Here is a 15,100-nt window from a genome sequence, read left to right on the forward strand (position 1 = left end):
CAAATACGAAGAGCAAACATTAATATTTTACGGAGGATTAAGTTGGTTCGAAAACTATTTACTCGCCAGCAGGATCGTTGACTCTCTTGACTGAATAATAATTATTTCTCAGTTTGAAACCTGGAAGACACTCTGACATCTACACCTGAGCATTTTTATGCTGGAATCAACGATAAAACATATGCATTTCTATTCATACTTGCACTCATTTTCCAACCACTCACACATTTATGAATCCAAACAACTATCCTCAAGCCTTTCATCAATGCATCCATCCATCATTTCCAATTCCCACAGTTTCATCCAACCATCCATCTGGGAAAAATTGTGTTTTTGATCGATACAGTTGTCTTATTTACCTCTACTTTTCTGAATTTGTTTGGGTCCATCCAGCAAACGATTTAATCTTTCATCTATATATGGTTAAACCATCCATCTATGGTTCTCTCCACTTATGGTCACATCCATCCACCCGCTCACGTCCTTTAAATCGGTATTTATCGGACTTCCTGTTTGCTCCTGGTGTTCTGCACTGTTTAATGAGAAGGATTTGAAAATGTGAATGAAGTGCAGCCATCACCCTGTGACATCCTCCACATCTTGTTCCCGTTAAACACATTAAACTTGTGTCCCTGCTGGTGTTTTAGAAGTTTCCATCCATGTTTCATATGCTGGCACGAGAGAAATCCTCCACCAACATCTCCGACCAGCTAGCTACTCGTCTGTTGCAATCTCCAGATCCTCCTGCAGTTGTCTGTGGATGTGCAGCTTTCATCCCTGCGAGCATCAAAGACAGCGCAGCGCCGACTTCAAACGGTCGTCACCAAGTGCCAGTCAAAGTCGCTCCAGAAGACAACAAACACAGCAGCATGTTAATCAGCCCAGCCGCAGTCAGAAGAGTAAATAACAGCAATGGCAAACAGATGCTGGGGTTTTGGAGCATGTGGCTGAATGTGACTGTCGCCTTTGTCTCTGTGGTCGACTGAGGCGGGTCACACTGAGGGCAGCGCCCTCTTCTGCCTACATCCATGAGTCTATTCCTTCTCTGAGCTGAGGGTCAGCTGACCAAGTGAAGGAGCTCAGGCTTCCTTCTCACCAGAGATGGGGATCACCAAGGTGTTCCCATGTCACATGTGTGGTCCAGGGATGGATCACCACCACCACCTAAACCCTCCAACATGGAGGTCCATCCTCCCACTACGAAATCTATCTGCCTTTTATCCTCATGTCCATTGTCTTATGCATCCATCCTTAAGCTACATATTCATTCATTCTTCTGATCCATCACTCTCTCCATCAATTCTTCTCAATACATCCATCCAATTCATCACTCATCCAGGTGTCTTTCTAGCCTCTGATATATTGCCTCACGCTTTCTTTGAGGCAGATTTTCAAAATGTTTTGGGGCGGATATCGAGGCACACAAGTATCTCTATTTTTGTTTGCCCTTTTCAATGTTCGGATCCGCAGCACCTGAGGCGAGGAAAGTGAGAGAAGCAGCCTGCCGGTCTGAACTTTGAAAAGAGACGCCACAAATGTCAAGACTCCGCTGTGGTCGGAGTGGAACCAGGCTGTCGGTGAGATCTTTATCTGGCGTCCGAGGAAACGTATGTTGTCAATTCTCAGTATCTAAAGATGATCTGCTAATCAAACGCTTCGGCGCCCCCTGCCTCTGCAGAAGCTGGCGCACCTGCAAATGCCCACACACAGGAACAGAAGTTGCGCAAAAGTGGTTCGCAATTCTGGAAAGTGGTGAAGGTGTCGCAACTGTCGCCACCTTTAAAAATAACGTTTAAATGACAAAGTATTGACGACTACAGGAGATCGAGGGAGGTGAAGAAGAGAGTGAAGGCAGGGTGGAAACAAAGGTGGCAAGTCAGAGTTAGACGAGTCAGACATGACGAGTATCAGAGAGTTGCAGAGACGTTCGGAGATCATTTGGAGATGTACAGTAAAGTGGCTAATGCTAAACTTTACTCATCTCAGTTTGGGTCGTACCATTCCACGTGAAGACTTAAGAGTTCCAGAATGTGAAAATACAGTTGAATGAAAAGATGGGCAGGTTGTCCTAATATGAAAAACTGCCTTCTTGATCTTGTTAAGGATTTTTATGGCTGATATACGTGACTGGATAAATGCAGCTTTGACTCATAAAGGCGGGGAAGGTGCTCATTATGATGCTCTGAGAAAGGTAAATGTCGACAGTTTTACTTTGGTACAGTCGAGCGGTAATGACAGACTTGAGCGAGGGGCTGGGGAAGGGGGTCGGCCACCACCAGCGACTGTAAAAATCCGCTTTTTATCTGCATAAATTAGGACTCTTTCGGCTCCCATCTGCCACTGGTGATCTTTTTTTTTTAAACTAACAAGTTTGGCAGAGTGACGGACCCTTCCAGGACCACAGGTGATCAAACCACCACCGTGATTTCACCGCTTCACGACGCTAGTGTGTGTGCTGAATACAGGATCCTATAATCAAGACATTCTCCATATTGTGGCCCTCAGGTGGCTCGCCAACATCAAAGCAGGTGAAAAGATGGTGTGGTATCTCTGTGAGCCGGCGCCTAAGACAGCCGGGCGTTCAGCCCCGAGACACCAGCAGCCGAGCAAATTTGATTTCATGACTTCCTGGATGTTAGCTAGCAGGTAGGGCTGTGGTTGGTGTGTGTGTTTTTCGAGGTTTTGTCTGCACCTGGCGACGAGCTGAGGGCTGCTCATAACACAGGATAAGATCAGAGACAAAGTTTGAAGAAGAAGAGATGCGAGGAAATGCCAAACTTTACTCAGATTACAGGATATTTGGTGGCATTCAGACGAATGAAGCAACAAACCAAAACACAATTGGTGCTGGAGTTCTATTAAAGATCAAGCATTTGTACGTTTATTTTGAATGGGTTGATCTGCATCACAGGGGATCCTCCGACCACTATTTTAAAATAAATTATTTCAGAATAAGAGCGAGATTTACATAGACGGATGGAAGCAGCAAAGTGCCACACTATGATGAATTTGTACTTAAGGATTGTACTAGTACTATCGCAGTTATTATCAGTTAACATCATCACCACTAGTCAAAGACCCTGCACACATAGAGACGGAGTCGCTCCCATTCACAGGGATTGGGCCTTTCGTCAACACCATTTCAGTCACTGTATCTATACATTATTATATTATATTAAAATATTTTGAAAGCGGGTTCCAATACAATCGATGTCTCGGTGTTTACGGCTGAAAGGACGGTGTCACGGCACCATCTGCCTCGGCTGTCTACCTGAAACTTTACAGGCTCGAGTGCATTTAGCTACAACTGTTCAACTTAAAACAGCAATTGTTAACGTTTATTTTCTCAAATAAAGAACAAAGAATTTTGTCATCTGTAAACACCACCATCTCCTACTCCTGTGCTACGATTAGCGCACAAGCTAGTGCCATGTCATCTTCTGAATACATTGCTCGAGCACTACAGTGACCCCACAGTCCTGGCATATGTACTACATTGCTTGCAGTGGACAGCACAGAAGATGTTTGTCTAGTGTGCTTCCATGTGGATGTAGACCAGCCAAGACAGCGAGCCACACGTCTTTGTTTGAAAGGGGTTTGAAAATCATTAGATATTGGACACTTTTCATGACTCAAATTTGATTTTTTCAGGCTTTATTTTCTTTTTTTGTGTATTCTAAAGGGTGATGTTTTTTTTTAGGGATGTTGAATGTCCTCAATTGACTCAAGACGAACTGCTGGCCTTTCTTCACAAGCAATTTCATGTCCGAGAAAGCCACAAGTATCTCTTCACCTGATCTCCATTAAAGGTGGGATGAAGGTGGTTGGCCACAAACTCAAGAGGCTCGATTGAGCAGGTGTGATCGACCTCACAGTGTGTGGTCACAACATTTATCTGATCTGTTTACAAACCATCAACACTTAAATCTTCGACGTTTGGCTGAATGTGTCTGTGTTATTTGGTGAAATAATGTGAGTCATTTAATAACATCCACCACTCCCATCATGCATTGCTTGACAGGTCTGGCAACAGTTGGAGTGTTATGAGTTTTCAGAGCCAAAGCTCTAAATCGAATTAGTAGTTCTGAGTAAAGTTTGGAATGATTCAATAAGTGTTGAGATGTGGGTGAAACAAGTTTGCGGCCATCGTTGATTGTGACTTCATACGTATTCGGTTTTCACTTCAGATCTTCTGTGAGATGGTGATCTAATCCGTGGCAGGGATCTTCAAGCCCCAAGCGAAGAACCTTGTTATGCTGCTTGATTCTGACCTGAGAGTGACATCAGAAAAACCCAAACCTTCTTTAATCCTAGCAGGAGCACAGCCATTCCTCTCTGGGGCACAACAGCTAGAAATCTCTCCCCACAAATTGTCTTGATGACTGTTAATTCACTTTTGTCTGGAGAACACAGAAGCAGATGTTCCTGCGATGGTTCGCCAGTCGTTTTACTCTCAACTTTTGAATTTCACTTTTAAGCTTTATACGTTTTCACCTTCGGAATGGAAGGGATGTGTTCCGCAGCCTGGTGGTTGCTTGTTGTCTCCAGCTTTAAATTCAAAATGTCACAATGAACAAAAGCGAGACACACAAAGACAGTTTCACTTTCTTGTGCGGCTGCTTTTCCATGAACCGTTCTGAGGTGGTCTGACTGAGAAGAAACCGTTAAGGCGTGAACTGTTTATGAAGATGCGCACGGTTAGACCCTCTGTAGGGCCCCAAAACAAACACAGACCACAAGCATTCGCACCGCTCACCGGTTGTAAATGTCATTTTTTTAATGTCTTCAAACTGCCCTTAGTGGTGCAGATGAGGGTAAACAGCAGAGCAAAAGTCACAGGGATGAAAAGTTGACTATGAAATGTCAACTATGGTTGAGAAGACACGCTGTGTCACGTATTGACCTCTTGAATGCAGAACCTTCAGGAAGCATTGAGAGATAGCTGTAGTGTGAGCAGTTAGTAAACAAACCGGTGTTTGAGATACTGTGTGACAAGCTTGGTCAATGATGAAGATAGTGTCGACAATGAAGATGATGAAGAGGAAGATGATCTTGGAGGAGGAGGATGAAGAAGATGGTAACCATGATGACTTTGATGAGGACAAGGATGTTGAAGATGAAGATGATGTCAATGAGGGGGCAGAGGAGGAGGATGATGATGATGATGATGATGACAATAAGGAGGAAGAGGAGGAGGAGGATGTTGATGAAGATAATAAGGAGGAAGAGGAGGAGGAGGATGACAATAAAGATGAAGAGGAGGAGGATGGTGACAATGACAGTAAGGAGGAAGAGGATTATGAGGATGAGGATGAGGAGGAGGAGGATGACGATGATGATGATGACAATAAGGAGGAAGAGGATGGCGATGATGATGATGATGTTGATGTTGACAATAAGGAGGAAGAGGAGGAGGAGGATGACAATAAAGATGAAGAGGAGGATGATGTTAATGATGTCAATAAGGAGGAAGGGGGGAGAATGATGATGATGATGACAACAAGGAGGAAGAGGAGGAGGAGGATGATGATGATGACAACAAGGAGGAAGAGGAGGAGGATGATGATGTTGATGATGATGATGAGGATGATGAGGAGGAGGAGTATGAGGATGAGGAGGAGGATGAGGATGAGGATGAGGATGAAGAGGAGTATGAGGATGAGGATGAGGATGATGAGGAGGAGGAGTATGAGGATGAGGATGAGGATGAGGATGAGGATGAAGAGGAGTATGAGGATGAGGATGAGGATGAGGATGATGAGGAGGATGAGGATGAGGATGAAGAGGAGGATGAGGATGAGGATGATGATGAGGATGAGGATGATGATGAGGATGAGGATGATGAGGATGATGAGGATGAGGATGAGGATGAGGATGAGGATGAGGATGATGATGAGGATGAAGATGAGGATGAGGATGAAGAGGAGTATGAGGATGAGGATGAAGAGGAGGATGAGGATGAGGAAGATAGTGATGATGAGCAAACAGGCACACACACCGTACACACACACCCTTCAGGTGGAGCCATCATGGAAAACCACACCGTTGGGCTTCCACTGCGGCCTAGTTTAATAACACTGCTGTTTAATCCCAATACTCAAAATAGTGAGGTTAAATCAGCTCACGCAGCCGTTTGTATATTTTACTGACTACTGGAAGTCATTTGGTTAATGGCTGGAAAAGTGAAGCAGCTGGATCTAAACTTCATCGGGGGAAGGAAAAGTGAAAGAGGAAATCAGATGAAGAAGGAGAATCATCAACAAACAGCCGGCGAAGGAGCCGGCGAGGCTCCAGTCGAGCGAACGCCATCAAAGCTTGAGGTTTAGGGACTGAAAAGACGGTTCGGTCGCCAGCCTTTTCCCACACGTCTTTCAACGGCTGCCAAGCGTTTATTTGTTTTGGATTAATGTAATTAACCCCCCCGTTTCTGGTGTCGCGCGAAGACGGCGAGTCACACAGAAGAGATTACAAGGCCTCTGCGTCGCCGCGCGGCCTCGCAGTTCATACCAGCGGATTATATAGATTATGTAGCTTTACATGTGAATCACCGGTTTCAATGGGAACGGCAGCGCAAACTTGTAGTGTGGTGCGAGGAGTCGGTGCGAGGGAGAGAGGAGCTTTACATGGTCAGTTCGCGGGGTTGAATTGATTTAGAACCAGGTGAGTTACTGAGATCGCGTGAGCAAATTCAGAATCAGACCTAGCTTCTTGCTATGGTCAGTGAGGATCCCACCAACTGGGAAAGTGCTTTGGAATAAGGTGCAATAATGAACTAAAATAAAATAAAATAAAAGTCTACTCACAAATTCATCGGTCTGTGTGAGTGTCAAGGGTATGCAACATAGAAGGATGCAAATATCTTCAGTGGAATTACAAGGTTTGGTTCCTTAAAACAACCTTACCTTAAAGCCTCCGTGTTAGCATCAAACTGTTTCCACCAGGCAAGACAGCGAGCCACACGCCGTTGTTTGAAAGGGGTTGAAAATGACTGAGGTTGGCTGAGGCTAAAAATAAAAGTTGGCTACCAAGACAGCGAAGCCCTCTTTGTTTGAGCTAATGCTACACGTTGAGCTAATGCTACATGTTGAGCTAATGCTACACGTTGAGCTAATGCTACATGTTGAGCTAATGCTACACGTTGAGCTAATGCTACATGTTGAGATAATGCTACGTGTTGAGCTAATGCTACGTGTTGAGCTAATGCTACGTGTTGAGCTAATGCTACATCTACAAACGCTGCAGTGAGGAAGTTATTCAGTGAGTCTGCTTTTTCCACTGGGGTCTTTCCAACCTTGTCAAAACATGAAACCCTGTTAACATAGTTAAGTACAAGCAGCTGTGGTTCAGTAAATATTGTGCGAGCTAAATCATCTAAATCGGCCCATTTACCTCTTTTGATAACACACAAAACTCCAGTGCAGCTTCTGTGGACTCTTGCCTGCATTTTTGCGAGCAAAACGGCATCAGATATTGGACACTTTTCATTGCTAAATTTTCTTTTTCTGTTAGGCTTTATTCTCTTTTTTTGTGTGTTTCTAATGGATGATGTTTGTTTACAGTATTTTTGTCCCAAAAACTGAATGGAAAAAAGGCAGATAATAAAAAATAAATAAAACTTAAACTTAAAATGACATTATTTGCGCAGAAGAGTGAAGAATAAAGGCAGTGCCAACATTTCCCATTCATACCTCAAGAGGTCAGTCTAGCGCCTGTTCCGGCTACATCTGACCACATGACCACAACTGCCTCCCGAGGACGGGCGTATTGTTTTCGCTGATAAATCAATGATTCTATTCGATTAAAACGCCTGTGTTTGACTTTCCTGTCCACGACATTCGCATCAAAATGTGACAACAAGTCTTCTTTCAATGAGATGAACTTACCCAGCCGGGGAACGTGTGGTTGTTTTTCCTGGCCCCAAAGAGAAAACTCTAAAATAAATACAAACTTTTCATTTTGCTAAACCAAAACAGCCCTCTCTTTCTAAGTTTCCCTGAATGCTGCCAGTTTGAAAGGAACATTTGCCCATGTTTTTCTGTGTCTTAAAAAAATGTTTTGACAGAAAGATGTGGAGATTTTACAGCTTTACAATGGGCCAAAATAGGGAAGAAACAACCTTATATGTGGAGAAGAATATCTCAAAATTTACCTGCAAAAGTGGAGAAAATTTGCTGAAATCGAAATTAATGTTTGGCCTGATTAGCAGAATGTTAGTGTGTCCTGTGTGGAGTTTATTTGATAAGATGACATCACCGTACGCTGCTAAATGCAAAACATGATCAACTGTTTCTCATGATGTAGACAATGACAGCAAATAAGCCTAAATTCTACTTGTCTTTTCTAGCATTTTTCTTTTTTTTTTTTTTTTTTTTACATTTATTTATGTTTTTCCTTCTATAGCTTTACTTCTAAGTAATGAAATGAAGTTTGTATTTGTACAACTTTTCTCTCACTCCATCTATATTTCCATGCTTGGATTGGTTCCTATACTCTTGATAAGGAGGACGTGGATGATGGTTGAATCAGGACTGCAGACTCTTGGAAGAATCTTGAGAGACACACTAAGAATGAAGCAGATGTTTTATTGGCTTCATAAAAACTCCATACATAAAGCTGCTAAATATCTTGAATCTCTACTGAGTCCCGAGACAGGTTTACATCCCGAGCATCGAGTGCTTGAGTACGTTCTTTGCTGGTTCTTTGCTCCAGATAATGCAGTGAGTCGCACTGTCGACTTCCACGCACACTTTCATTTACATACTAGTGTCAAATGTTACATTTAACAAGCAGATGAAATCTAAACAACTCAATATTTGCATGTTTTTCAGGTAATGAAATGTTAGAAACACCACACTCAGTGATGCTGCCTGTAGCTTCTTTTTATAGAAACACAGCGGCTGAAGGCTTGAACTTTATTGGTTTTGAATTTTGCAATCTTCACCTTCATATGTGCACAAAAAGCAAGCGCATTCACAATCTCCAGATGGTTCATTCGACAGAGGAAATGAAACATCGGACCAGGCCAAAACGTGTGGGAGGATCTGGTCACGATGAACCAGCGGCGAACTTGACCGCATGGCACACGCTCGTAAACTCTATCGTTCTTCTGTGTGAAGAGGAGTGTGGAAGAGACAGCGAGTTCTTTGAGCGAGTAAATGAGACATGGAGTCAGAGAGGATGGAGCTCCTGAATACCTGGAGAGAGATAAATAAACAGCAGAAAACTCAATGGTCAGCCAGACTCCGCAGCGCTAAGACAGATATGGTCGGGATGTCTCTTGCTGTTCATCACCCTGCAGGCTGAAAGGTTCATCAGTCCAGTCTCCGGTCAGGAATTGAGTCCTTGACATGCAAGAGAAAAGGCTAAACAGCTAATATAAATGATACTCTGTGAACCATGGGCACATATACTCACTCTTGAATGGATTTTACGAGTTAAAAATGGCTGACAGATGAAGTCATAGTGAACTGTCCTGTAGCTGCGTTTTCATTTAAGATGTTGTTTTAAAAATAACAAATGCTTATTACTACTAAATATATAAATATATCCATTTATTGGGCGCTTCCTCGCTTCCTTGTGTAGAGACAAGGAGCTACATGTGTTCTAGTCTGGTGTGGTGGTCGTGGTGAGGTCAGTACTGCAGACTCTGTTAGTGTTCCTCACTTCTTGTCTATCATTTTTCAAAATCAATGTTGAGAGTCTACTCTGTGTACATAGTGTGTTGGCAAAAAGAGACAGATCCTTTGTCTTGTGTCATCCAAACAACAAATGAAGTCGTAGAGATATAAACGCTGACAGACGGCCACACAAACCTCAGCGACAGCTGGGATGAACCAGAACAAATTCAATTCTAAACTTAAGACACGTCTTCTCCTGTGTTCACTCTCGAATAAAAGAATTAAAGATGAGTGTAGCAAAACCCCGATGCTGAGATCAGAGCGCTGCGACGATCATCCATTCGCTCTGATGGCAGGCCCATTAAACGTGTGCGCTGGCAATGGTCTCTTTCTAGTGGTGAGTGGGCGGCTGGAAGTCCTGCAGCTGACGGTTAGCAGCCCATTCCGGGATCAGTTGTTTCTTTCCGCAGCAAAGGGACTGATGTGGCCCAGAGGAGGATGTGGATTCATAAGATGGATCATTGTTTGGGTTTGGGGAGGGGGGGAGTGAGCATGTGTGCTCCCATGTGAGCTGCTGGAGATCAAGCTGCCGTGTGTGCACCATGATTCCAAAATACTATGAGTAGTAGTAATAGTCGTAATCGTCTTCTTCTTATTATTATTATTATTATTGTTATTATTATCGTTGTTATCATATTATTATTACTGTTATTATATTATTATTACTATTATTATTATCTGCTGAGAGATTCTGCTTGGGTGCACTGCATCCTTGAGTACACTTGCGAATGTGTGTGAGAGAAACAGTGTGTGAGAGGAGTGAATGGCTTGGCTCCACATCAAAGGCTCCTGTGAGTCTCTGCATTAACAAGGCCTTTTGTTTCCAGCCTCCCAGATTACAACGTGTGTGTGTGTGAGTGTGTGTGTGTTTGAGTGTGAGCAAATTAACCTGCGCTCGTCCAAGGTGACTCCCGCGCTTCGGCAAAATATGCCAGCACAACCTCTTTCTGAAAACTTTCCATCAGAAAACAGCCATGATCAGAGATGAAACTGTTGCAGTGCATTATGGGAAAGAAACTCCTGGCGCAAGACTCAAACTCTTGTCCGTGATGAAATCCACTGACTCATTGATTCTCACTGATGTTCATTAAATTATTCACATATGCCTTTAATCGAGGGGGGAAATTTAGAAGCAGAAGAAGCAGTTTTTCCAACCACAATGTCTTGCTTCGCTCATGAGCCGCTGACATCTCAGGGTTTTGAATGGACATGAGATTAAACCAATGTTTGCGCATTGTGTTTCAGGAAATACGGGAACGTCCCTGTCTGTCGTAAAAATTCGACACAAATAAACAAGGTCTCCATGTTTCCAAGGGTTATTTTTCCTCAGCCTCTGTTTATGTTTGTTGAATTCCAGCCCAACGCTCTCCACAGATCTGTGATAGGAGCTCATAAATGTTTGATAAGGAGCGAACGAAGAGGTAAAGGGACGGCGTGCCGCTAAATCAAAAGAGACAGGCACATTTAAATCAGCAACAAGTCAGCAAAGCCCAACTTCAAATAGGCTTCATTATCCGGTGGAAAACTTGTGCGTGTGCGTGTGTGCTCTCTCTGAGGTAATAACCCCAGCGGTACATTGGAAGTCCATTTATATCTGAACATGAATTCATCTGCATCTTGTGAATAAAACGCCAAGTCTATTCCAGACATGTTTTAGTCAACCTTGCCTTGCACATCACCGTCTGGTACTCAGCTCTGACATTTCACCTCAACCCATTCCATCTGATATACTGATCCATTTTAACTCTTACTATTACAATTATGCCTGTGTTTATTTTGGATTTTACAAGATATAAAATTATTCTTGTTGTTCTTTTGCCCCCTTTGGACCAAGTAACAGTTTACATATCTGGTTTTTGAATGGTAAGAAGACAAAACACAACCGGATTGATCAACTTTATTATTTTATAAGAGCTTCAGAAAAGATATGAATAAGCAAACTGAGTTAATAAATCTGAACCACGGGACATTTGCAATTGAAAACTGTGCTTTTAACTTGTCTGGGAAGGACTGAGCTGCTTGGTCTCAGGCTCACTGACTGTTGTTCATATGAGGAGACGTTACCTACATTCTAGGACCTGTTGGTAAAAATGCAATAAAAATGTAATAAAAAAAAAACACCTGAATATTTATTTGTATTCAGAAACCTATGAGTTTAATCCAGATAAGTGCCAAAGGAACCATGTTGAAAAGGCTGATTCAGCACGACCGCTGTGTCATGAGTTCAGTATAACAGTCTGAAACAGCTCCTCGCTACCTGTCAGCTTCCAGTGTTCTTCCTCTACTGTCACTGAAGAGCTCATGGCACCACTCCTTGTCACGGAGGTGACATGACAGTCATTTTCTGTAAACATGTAGAACATGATGCCATCGAACTCTGCAGCTTAATGGAGTGACACTCATATTTAAATACTATATTATAACCACTTTCCAATTAATTTTCTAACCTAATAAACATTCAAAAACTATGTTGCAACGCTTCATCTCAATTCATCGTTGCAGCTTTGTGTGTTTCGGGTTTATTTATTTGTTTATTTTAGATTTTTATTATTTATTTTTAACCATCAATACGCATGTGAATATGATTCATTAGAGCAATAAGATTTGTTTCATAGTTTTTTTTTTTGCTACTAGTTAGTCTTCACAACCACCTTGATGGTTGTGTTGAAACACATTAAATCAACAAATACAAGACAGACAAATACACACATTCAAGACATGCATACCAGATAAACATGCTTATCGACAAAGAACTACCAGTGGACTTTCACATGCACACAAAAATAAACAAATAAATACATGCAAACAAAACAGAGACAGAATCACAGCAACTCACTAAGTAAAGCACCAAGGGAGGAAGACGTACGTGTGGAAGGGTTAAAAACAAAAATATAGATCAAAAATAGATAAAAATAGAGCAAAAATATAACATGAAGATACATTAAAAATGACAAGTGCAGACCTCCTCCAAGCAGCTTATTTCCAGTGAAAGTGTCAGCCAACACTATTGACCTGCATTCATTGTATCTGAATAAAAGGATACGTTTTTGAAATAGGATGACCAGTCAAAGTCACGTGTGACAGCAGGTGGCAGTAACCAGTTCCGTAACTCGGTGGAGGTGCATGGTCTACAAGACTACGGGGGATCTGGAACTCTCCACCCATCATCTACAACATTGAATGTCAAAAAGAACTACACAAAACACAAATGAAAACGGAAGAAAGGCAGTTCTCTTCGCTTTTCCAAGCTGTGTTTTTATCCAGCACCCTTCAGTCCAAGTCCAAGTTCCCTTCAAAAGAGTATATCTATCATTGGATGTTGAATGAAAGTCAGTGGGGAACACATTATTGAAGCCTGTTCATCTTCATCATCCCAGTTCTGTTGCTGGTCGATGATCGTATTCAGACTGCAGAAGAGAGTGAGCGCTGAAACCTCCGGAATATTCGATCGAATATGAACCTCCCGTGACGCATAAAGGAGAGAAATGAAATCAAACTGCAGAGGAGGTTTGTTTACGTTCCACAGTGGCGTCTGGATGTTGCCTCCGAGGCCGTGGTCCAGATTGGAGAAGAACTACCAATAAAAAGCACACAAGTGGTTCGAGTTAAGAGTCGCTCTCTTGGATGTGGCGTAGCCCCAATGAAAGGACATGATTTAATGGCTTTGCTCTTTTAATGCGCCTGATGTTTCCCCGGAGTGTGCAATCGTTTTCTGCGATTCATCTCTCCAACGTTCAAGGAGCAGCGTTTCCAGAGATGAAGGGCGAGAAGGAAACTCATTAAGCATGTGTGCTAATAAAAGTAGTTACTTAACACTGTATTTTTAGTTCCGACAACACTTCTTTCACTGCGGTGCAACAAGTGAGGCACGTGCAGAGCGGAGAAGTCAGGTGGGTATGAGATAAAAGACGCTCTCGCATGGTGTTTCTCGACTGTGAGGTGAAACCTGATGGCAGAAGGTAAATACAGGCGTCAGATCGCCTCAAATATAAAGCTTTCTGTGATGTGAGCCAGAAGGCAAAGCCATGAGCAAGAGTTTGGATTATGAGCAGCAGAACACGATCTCAAATCTGACTGCTGAAATGGGTTTCCTGAGCTCGACGGCTGTTAGTAGCTGGAAACTTTCATCATTGGGAAGCTAGCGCAACGTTAAACAGTCACATGACGCTCCTCAAAGTGTCACTGAGATGTCAGCCAGTATTTTTCATTTTTTTAAAAAACAAAAATATTTTCAATTGATGTGAAAGATTTAATAATTGGCTCTAAATTAATTCCAGAATGTATTAATGAATTTATAAAGCACAACATGCTGTTGTGAAAATGACCAATAATTGAGACATTTTTACAATTTCAGTCGATCATTATAAGAAAAGTAAATAATAAAAAGAGAATAATTTTAGCATAGACTCCTTATTTTCATGACCAAAACCCTCTTTGAAAATACAATGGAAAGTGAGAAGTGTGAATTTTGAGTCGAGCAGTATACTTACATTTTCACTAGCGAATATTGTGATAAACAAATATAATAAAAACAGGCAAAATAAATCTGGAACTCAAAGGGTAATTGTCACTCTACACCATTAATTTCAGTTTAAAAAGTCTAGCGATAAATGTATAAAATTAAGGGCCCAGTAGCTCAATATATATATATATATATATATATATATATATATATATATATATATATTTCAAGTCAAGTCAAATTTGAACTTAAAATAACCCTTATTGAAGGAACAAAATCTGGGGCCAGAAAGTTAAAATAATAACCACAACAAATGGAATAAGGTAAATGAAAACATGACATATATTTTGTTTACTTTAGTTTTCTCTTCGGATCATGAGTAGGATACTGTTATTAAACTAAAATCATAATCATAAATTCCATTTAGGTTAACATTTTCTTTTTTGTTGAAGTGGAAACTTCAATAGCTGATCGTGTGGGCGGCTTCACTCTCTTTGTATCTACGCACGTTTCCTTATTTGGCGCTTCCTGCCTTCGGATGATGTGATGAAGGTTGTTACGAGATAAGACGCGCGGAGTCGGACGGTAAAATCCACCGAGTGATAAAGGAACCCAGCGCGAGAAGATAGAATCAAATAAACAAGCAGGCTCACCAGAGCGGGAGCTCGAGTGTGTGCAGACGCCTGACCAGAGTGTGTGACCTCATGTGAACCCATGTGATGAAGAGGATCAACCATCATGGGAAAAGTGTCCCGGTTCAAGCTCACGAGGCGCCGTGACCCTCGCAGGAGAGCTTGGCTTCTCTCCGGATAAACAGCTGTCTATATTTAATCAAGGCGAATAAACAAGCCGTTTAAACAACTCATTTATAATTTAGATTTGCATACATTAAAACTGTTTTAATCTTTTTATTAATATGCATCCACGATATTGTATAAATATGCAGTTTTATGCAAATACT

Source organism: Synchiropus splendidus, chromosome 17, assembly GCF_027744825.2.
Source record: "Synchiropus splendidus isolate RoL2022-P1 chromosome 17, RoL_Sspl_1.0, whole genome shotgun sequence".
NCBI classification, from domain to species: domain Eukaryota; kingdom Metazoa; phylum Chordata; class Actinopteri; order Syngnathiformes; family Callionymidae; genus Synchiropus; species Synchiropus splendidus.